The following is a 6,000-nucleotide window of genomic DNA, read 5'->3' on the forward strand; positions in this document are numbered from 1 at the left end:
AAAAAAATTTTCAAAGTGGACTATCAAGAAGAATTCAAAATGACCACAAAGCAAATTCATCCAGGAAAAATACTACAGCAATGTTAATACTTACCAGTCATCCTCTAAATTCTAACTGTTCAGTCTGTTAAGCTTGAAATGTAAAGTCAGGCCCTAGCCAGTTTGGCTTAGTGGATAGAGCGTCGGCCTATGGACCGAAGCGTCCAGGTTTCAGGTTCAATTTAGGTCAAGGACATATACCTTGGTTGCAGGCTCCTCCCTGGCCTGAGCCCTGGTCCGTGCTCCTGCAAGAAGCAACCAATCAATGTGTTTCTCTCACATCGATATTTCTCCCTGTCTTTCCCTCTCTCTTCCACTGTTTTTAAAAATCATTAGGAAAATATCCTCAGGTAAGGCTTTAAAAAAAAAGAAGAAATGTAAAGTCAGAACTTACTATAGATTTCGAACCCAGGAAATCGGTCAACACTTAGTACAAAATAAGTCAGAGTGATCACCTTCTTAGTACTCAAAGGACATCAAGGGACCTTTGGCAGGGCTGGTGTGGCTCAATCCCCAGCAGTGAGTGTGCAGGAGGCAGCTGATCAATCATATCAATGTTTCTCTCTCTCTCTCTCTCTCTCTCTCTCTCTCTCTCTTCTTCTATCTGAAATCAATAAAAACTTTTTAAAAGTCCTTCGCTCCGGGCGCTTAGACCCAGATTCTGTCCTTAGAAAAGCCAGCAGTCACCTGATTTTTGCAAGATACAACCAAGTTTGCATGCAAAAGGGAAAGATTAATTCCTTTGAGCCTTAAAAAAGAATGGGACAATACTTTCCTCTAAACAAATCAATTTTGTCTATCTATAAAGGCTGTCTATTACAATGGCACCCGGAAGCCTTAAGGCATCTTGGCTCCCTGCTATCAGAGGACTGAAAGAGGACAACTAATTTGCCAAACTCTAAGACCAGGAGCCATAAGCCTATTAGGAAGCTGGGGTTTGACGAATGTTTGCTGAATCAGAGTAAACTGGATGATAGCACAGAAGATTAAATTAAATCCTAAATAAAATGCTACTCTAAAGCGTAAGTGCAATACTGAGATTTAAAAAGAAGAAACTAAATCTGAAAGTTATTTTAAAATAAAATCCCCTTGACCCGCCCTAACCGGTTTGGCTCAGTGGATAGAGCATCAGCCTGCGGACTCAAGGGTTCCGGGTTCGATTCCAGTCAGGGGCAAGTACCTGGGTTGCGGACACATCCCCAGTAGGGAGTGTGCAGGAGGCAGCTGGTCGATGTTTCTCTCTCATCGATGTTTCTAACTCTCTATCCCTCTCCCTTCCTCTCTGTAAAAAATCAATAAAATATATATTTTTTAAAAATCCCCTTGACCCTAACTTGGTAAATGAAATAAAGTTAAGTCAATAGTACCTGATGCATAAGCAACAAGAAAGGAAACTGGCCTACAAAACTGTGAAGATCAGGAACCTTTTTTAAAAATCAGTTTGACTGTTTTCAAAACATGTTACTTCTTTAATATGGTTTATATTATACTTACAGGTATGAGTGTCTTTAGACCAGGGGTGGGCAAACTTTTTGACTCGAGGGCCACAATGGGTTCTTAAACTGGACCGGAGGGCCGGAACAAAAGCATGGATGGAGTGTTTGTGTGAACTAATATAAATTCAAAGTAAACATCATTACATAAAAGGGTACGGTCTTTTTTTTTTTTTTTTAGTTTTATTCATTTCAAACGGGCCGGATCTGGCCCACGGGCCGTAGTGTGCCCACGGCTGCTTTAGACACATCACACCTATACTAGACAAACATGACACTTCTGAACATACTACATTAAAATATAAGCTTCTGAGGAATCCCTTATTGTCTTCCACTTGGAAAATGTTAATGAAAAATTATAATCATAGGATTTTGAGCATACTGGCCTCCCTGAGAACAAATTTACTACATGCAGCTTTCTACAAGAGACAAATGAAGATCATTGCAAAAAGATTCACAAGGGTTCTCTCTGGACTCCCAGTTTTCCTCAATAACTTAAAATATTATTCAAAATACACAAAACTACAATCAACTCTTAGGAAAACAAATGGGGAAAAATTACATATGTATTTAATATCTGTCCAGCCACCACAGAGTTGACACATATCCAATATATACATATAGGCCTTGTCCTCAAGGTCATTCTCATTGTCATCAGTTGAAATTAAACCCAGTTCTCCATTGTAAACTCAGAAAGCAACTTGGTTATCTTGCTAGATAAATCCAAAACATTTCCCACTTCTAAAATGTGTGCTTATTACTTACAGGCCTAATAGACATCAATAGTGTGTTATGCTCCCCCTGTTGGCTAATACTCAAAATAACAATGAATTCCCCAGGGGTGGCCTTTGAAGTGCTGGCGTTCAAAAGTAAGTTGGTGACTTTTATATTTAAAAACATGAGCTGGATCAACAGTTGTTAAGCAGAGCTGCCATGTAACGGTCAGATTCCATCAAAACAGGAAAAATTAAAGCTGACAAATGAGAAAGACAAACCGAAGGGCAAAAAAATATGCTGAAGCCTTGAAACACTAAACAATGCAGAATTAAAGCCAACAGCAGAGAGCACCAAGAAACAGAGCAACATCCTTTAACTGACACAATGGCATGAAATCAATTTCATTTTAATAGCCCTTGAGGGGATAAGAATTATTTCCCTGCCTCTTGTGCCAACCCCAAGCTGTTTCCTAGGGAAGACAAGTGACGCTGACCAACACTGTCTGGCGAATTAATAAAAGAAATGAAGAATAAAGGTCCATGTTCATTAACACAGGTCAGAGTTCTATATATAATTACTTGGAGCCAGTTTCAAAGGAGCTGTGATTTGGCACCCCCATAAGTATATCACCTAAATTAACCACCGATATCCTATTTGTGTCGAGGGATATGTGTTCGACGCAAATGGGAAGCTGAACAATGGGAGAAGAGCCTGGGTGGATGCATACAAATCTGTACTTGGCAGTCTCTGCTGGCTGACTGGCTGGAGTCAGAACTAACAGAAAGTTGTGTAGGGGCTTGGGCAAGTAACTAACCTTGGTGTCTGAATCTGTAAAATGGAACTGTTAATGTTTTTACCAAAGAGCTGGTGTGAAGATGAAGTGCAACTGTGTCGGAAAGGCATTTAAGAGCGTCTGGCACAGAGTGTGGGCTCAGTAAACGGTAGCTATGGTTATTACTCCAAAGAACTTGCTCGTTTCACACTGAAGTAACTGCTTGCAGGCTAAAGTACCACCATTTCAGAAAAATTAAAAGGTCTTGACATGCGCTTTGCTACTTGTAGAGACTGACACCCTCCCTAACCGCTCGCTTACTTCTCTTGGCGACGGAGTTCAGAAAATGCCCGGCTCCCCTTCCCTGTCTGTCCGTCAGTCCTACCGTCCCCTACCCGCCTCGCGCTCCCCTGTCACCTCTGGGCTCGGGGACAGGCAGCACTAACACAGCAACCCGAGGAGGCCAGGGCTATTATGATCCCCGTTCCACAGCTGAGGGAATGGAGCGATTCTCTTCTCTGAGCTGATGTTGTAAACCCTAAATCCACGAAGTGCTACTCTGCTTCGCTAATTCACACTGGACAAGCCGGTTCCCTGCACTACGCGGTCATGGAAAGTGGGCAAATGCCCTAATAAGAACAAGATCGCAAGCAGATTCTCCTAGCAACAGCCCGAGATTTCCAAGCTTGTTCTAACCAAATGAACAAGAAATGCCTTCAACGTAAACTGGGAAAGGCAGCTAATGAGTTCCAGGGGGGAAGGGTGAGGGGACGTGCCCCGCTGGGGCTCCGGGCTGCAGGGCTCCGCGCCGCCCACAGCGTGCGCCTGAGGGTGCGGCCGGCGGGGCGCGCAGCGAGGTCCCTCCGGAGCCCGGGTCCCACGGCTGCAGCCTCCGCAGCGGCAACTGAGGGCAAACCCACAACCACCCTTCCCACCGGCGCTGTCACGCGCCCCGTGGGAAGTGGCCCGCGCGTCCCGCGGGAGCCCTAAGCAGCCGCGGAGAAGCGGGATGACGGCGGGCGTGGAGGAGGTCTGCCCCTGCACCGCGCATCGCCCGAGCTCTGCCCACCCGGGGTGTCTGCTCCCCACGCACCGCCGGCCGCGGGACCTGGCTCCTCGGCGCCCGACCAGCGCCACCCGGCCAAGCCCCGGGGTCCGGGCGGCCGGAGCGACGCCGGCCGTGGAGCAGGCACGGAGCCCCGAGCAGCGCCCACAGGCACCGCGCAGCCTGCAGAGCCCGCGGCCGGGGCGGTGCTGCTGGGCTAGCGGCGTGCCCGGGGGTCCCGGCGTGGGCTGCGGAGCCGCGGGCCGGGCCGGCACGTACCTCGGAGGCGGTGTGTCAAGCGGAGATCCACCCGCTGCAAGTTGGAGGGAAGCGGCGGAAAGTTCCCCGGCCCAGCGCTCGGCGGCGAGCTCCTGCAGCTGCTGCCGCGGCCAAACTACGCCATCCGGACCCGCCGGGACTTTCACCGCCTGCAGGGAGCTCCGGGGACCACGCAGGGAAAGTGGCCGCGCACGACAGCCACCGACTTCCCTCCCTCACTCACTAGGAAGAGGAAAGCGCCGCTCGGCGTCCCCGAAACCCTCGATTACCCCCATCGGGCCGACCAGCGCACTCCCCAGCCCCACACACGCGGGCGGGGACGGGCAGGACGCCACAGCAATCAGCGCGCGGGGGGAAGGGCGCTCCTCCTCCCGCCGCCCGCCTCCTCTCTCCTCCCCCTTTTCCTCCCGGACTGATGGATGAGCACCGAGCGCGGCTCGAGCCTGCGTTTCCTTTCGGGCCAAGGAGGGAGGAAGAGGAGGAACACGCGGAGCAGCCGGGCCGCTGCGCGCCCAGGTTGGGGCGACGGGTGGGGGTCCCATTCCTCCAGGAAGATTGGGGTGGGAGGGCACAGGTACTCGGAGGCGAGCTGCAGAGATCGCTCCCTCAAGCTAGGACCCTCAAACTGTCCAGGGCTCTCTGGAGGAGTTGGGCTTTTATTTGGTTCCCTCCGTTTTGATGTAAAAATTCTAAAACCTCCAGTCATTTGATCACACCCTTTTGCCCACTCCCTAGCCCACGCCCCCTGCACACAGTCATTGTGTCCCTGTTTGTTTTTCCCACCTCCAGTCCTGCCTGTTGTCTCAAGATACGCGCTGATGTTGGGAGCCCGTGGGATCCTGCCTCCGGGTCTCTGACAGCGGGGAGTGCGTTACCCAGCCGGTCCCCAGCTCGCGAAATAAGTCAATACCATAAAGGAGCGAGGTCAGCGCAGCTGGTGACGGACGCTGTCCTACGGTTGGCGCGATGTAAACCAGCCTGTCTGCGGCACATGTGCCGTGAACTACCCTGCAAGAGTTGGTGAAGGCAGCAACCAGAACACCGCTCTCATACCCTTGTTTACACCCCGTTTTTCTTTTAAAAGATGCGCTTAAGTCACAGGACACTGCCTTGCCCGAGTGGCTCAGTGGTTGTGACGACCTATGTACCAGGAGGTCTCGGTTCGATTCCTGGTCAGGGCACATGCCCGGGTTCCTGGCTTGGGAGCGGGCTCAGACTCGGGCTCGATGCCCAGTGCGATGATTCTCTCTCATCATTGATATTTCTATCTCTCTCCCGCTCTGAAATCAATAATAAAAAATGTAAAAAAACATGTGTGTGTGTGTGTGTGTGTGTGTGTGTGTGTGTGTGTGTAATCACAGGACACTGTTTTACGAAGAGGCCAGTGAAATTACCATGGCTGATAGGTTATAGAGACAGGCTTCCAGTACTGACTCTGACCTTAGACTAGCTGTGGGACTTTGGACAAAGAGCTTAAACTCTCCAGGTCTCTTTTCTCCTTTGTAATGTGAGGAGGTTGGCCTAGGAGACCTCTTCCAGTTTTAAAGTATCATGACCCAAACCTTGGATATGTTTGCGAGTGGAATAGGGAGGCATCCTATATTATTACTTATATTATTATTTGGAAAGTTATTGGATTTGCCTACTTTGAGAGA

At 49.5% G+C, this 6,000-nt stretch overlaps 1 protein-coding gene across 1 annotated transcript in view; it reads right to left on the reverse strand.

Moving 5' to 3' along the window:
* TGFBR3 (transforming growth factor beta receptor 3) overlaps positions 1 to 4,622 on the reverse strand; it is a 202,100-nt gene extending 197,478 nt beyond the window's left edge. Inside the window, exon 1 of the mRNA XM_070405583.1 lies at positions 4,346 to 4,622. The gene's annotated coding sequence lies outside the window, so the exon portion shown is untranslated. The remainder of the gene's footprint in view (positions 1 to 4,345) is intronic.
* Between the last annotated feature and the right edge of the window lie 1,378 nt (positions 4,623 to 6,000).

The sequence above is a fragment of the Myotis yumanensis genome, unplaced genomic scaffold (assembly GCF_028538775.1).
Source record: "Myotis yumanensis isolate MYYU_CA2020_CCGP unplaced genomic scaffold, mMyoYum1.0.hap1 SCAF_2, whole genome shotgun sequence".
Lineage (NCBI taxonomy): Eukaryota > Metazoa > Chordata > Mammalia > Chiroptera > Vespertilionidae > Myotis > Myotis yumanensis.